Genomic DNA, 2,822 nt, shown 5'->3' on the forward strand with positions numbered 1-2,822 from the left:
AAGTCATGATAAAGAGCTATAACAGAAAGGCAGAATTGAATTGAAGACCCTGATATCAGCCCACAGACCTATGAATTCCTAGTTTTGACAAAGAATCTAAAATGGAAAAAAGAAAGCTTATTCAACAAATGATGCTGATATTACTGGTTGCCAACATGTAGAAAAATGCAGATAGATTCATATCTGTCACCACGCACAAAACCTAAATGGATCAAAGACTTCAATATAAATCCATTCACACTGAACCTCATAGAAGAGAAAGTGGGAAATAAATTTGAACTCATAGGCAACGGAGACCACTCCCTTAATAGAACACCAGTAGCACAAACACTGAGAGCAACAATTAACAAATTATACCTCATGAAACTGAGAAGCTTCTGTAAAACAAAGAACACAGTCAACAAGATAAAACAGTTCCCTACAGAATGGGAAAAGATGTTAACCAAGCCCACATCTGATAGAGACCTGGTCTCCAAAATATACAAAAGAACCGACAAAACTAAAAATTATACTACCTAATAATCCATATAAAAATGGATTATAGATATAAACAGAATTCTCAACAGGACAATATAAAATGGTGGAAAGATACTTAAGGAAATGCTCAACACCCTTTGACACCAGGGATTGCAAATGAAAACAACTCTTGAGATTCCATCTTCCACTGATCAGAATGCTAAGATCAAAAACAAAAATGACAGCTTATGCTGGAGAGGATGTGGAGAAAGGGGAACACGTTTCCATTTCCCTGGGAGTGCAAACTGTATGGCTACTGTGGAAATCTGTATGGTGATTTCTCAGAATATTAGGGAATTAACCTACCTCAAGACCCTGCAATACCATTTTAGGCATACACCCAAATGAGGCACATTAATACCATAAGGACGTCCGTTCCACTATGTTCACAGCAGCATTATTCATAATAGCCAGATCTTGGAAACAACCTAAATGCCCATCAACTGAAGAATGGATAAAGAAAATGTGGTGCATTTACACAATGGAGTATTACTCAGTGTTAAGAAACAATGACATCCAAAAGTTTGGAGGCAGATGGACATAATTAGGAAAAACCGTCCTGAGCTGGGATTGACATGGGAAGCAACCTTGTTTCTGATTTAAATTTAAAACTAAAAAATAAATTAAAAAATAAAACATCCTGAGTGAGGTAACCTGTGCCCAGAAAAACAAATACAGTATGTACTCACCCATAAGTTGATACCAGACATAAAGCAAAAGATACTCAGTTTACAACCTACATCTACAATCCCATAGAAGCTAGAATCCTCTTCCAGAAACAGATGGAAGCAGATGCAGAAATCCATAAGTAACCAAGGGACAAAGCTCCTGGAGTACAATTGAAGTATGGGAGGAGTGATAATATGAACAAAAGAGTCAAGACCATCATGGGGAAACCCACAGAATCAGCTGACCCAAGTTAGTGAGAGATGACTGACTATGGCCTGAGAAATGGGGATCCTGCATAAGATCAAACTATATTCCTTTAATACATGCAACAATGGTGTGGCTGGGACAACATAAGGGGACACTGGCAGTAGCTTCAAGATCTAACTATAATGCACAAACTGACTTAATGGAGCCCATTATATTTGGATATATACCTTGCTTAGCTTAGACAGAGGGGTGTAGGAGGTGGGGATGTGGGGAGGTGACTTGGTCCTTTCTCAATGAGATGAAGGAACATACTTCTCAGACTTCTGAGGAGAGGCCTTAACATCTCGGAGGAGCGTATGGGAGTTGGGGGGGATTGGGAGAAGCAGAAGGAAAGGAAAGAAGGGGGAACTAGTAATAGAACACAAAAATTAAATCCTTTTCAAAATTAAATGCTAAATAATTATGGATTATGCATGAGTGTTTCCTGCACACAGCAGTGAAGTGCAATAGCTTATATGAATTATAGTAGGCAAGACAGCATGCAGAAGACCTGTGCAGGCTTATGGCCAACAGAATTCCACCAAGAAGAAGGAGGGGATATAAATACCAACACACAGCCAGGAAAGGTTGGCAGTGATCCATAGAAGGATGAATGATGTTCTTTAAGGGTAGAATCTTTGCTGGGTTTTCACCTTCCAAACATGTATGTGTATCACAAATTTTATATCATGAGTATAATGAAGGAATAAAACATGCAGCAGAATATAGGATGAATTGAAGGCAGGTGTGAGAGTAGTTGATGAAGGGTCATGTATCAAAAATACATTGTAGAAACAACACAAATTGCAGAAAAACTACAAACTCATGGAAATTGAATGATGCTCAACTGCACCATCCCCGGGACAAACAGGAAATAAAAAAAGAAATTAAAGACTTCCTCGAATTCAATGAGAATATATGCCCAAACCTATGGGACACTTTCAAAGCAGTGCTACGTGGGAAGTTCACAGCACTAAGTGCCCACACGAAGAAACTGGAGAACAGCTATACCAGAGAATTGACAGTACAGCTGAAAGCTCTAGAACACAAAGAAGCAAACTCCCCCAGGAGGAGTAGATGCCAGGAAGTAATCAAATTGAGGGCTGAAATCAATAAAGTAGAAACTAGGAAAACAAGGAAGAGTTGGTTCTTTGAGAAAATCAGCAAGATAGACAAACCTGTGTCCAAAATTACCAAATAGCAGAGAGTGAACATGAAAATTAACAAAATCAGAAATGAAAAGGGGGACTAACAACAGACTCTGAGGAAATCCAAAGAATCATTAGGTCATACTTTGAAAACCTGTACTCCACAAAATTCAAAAATTTAAAGGAAATGGACGACTTCCTGGATATCTATCACTTGCCAAAACTAAATCAAGAACAGATAAG

The sequence above is a fragment of the Mesocricetus auratus genome, unplaced genomic scaffold (genome assembly GCF_017639785.1).
Source record: "Mesocricetus auratus isolate SY011 unplaced genomic scaffold, BCM_Maur_2.0 contig_3671_pilon_obj, whole genome shotgun sequence".
Taxonomy (NCBI): domain Eukaryota; kingdom Metazoa; phylum Chordata; class Mammalia; order Rodentia; family Cricetidae; genus Mesocricetus; species Mesocricetus auratus.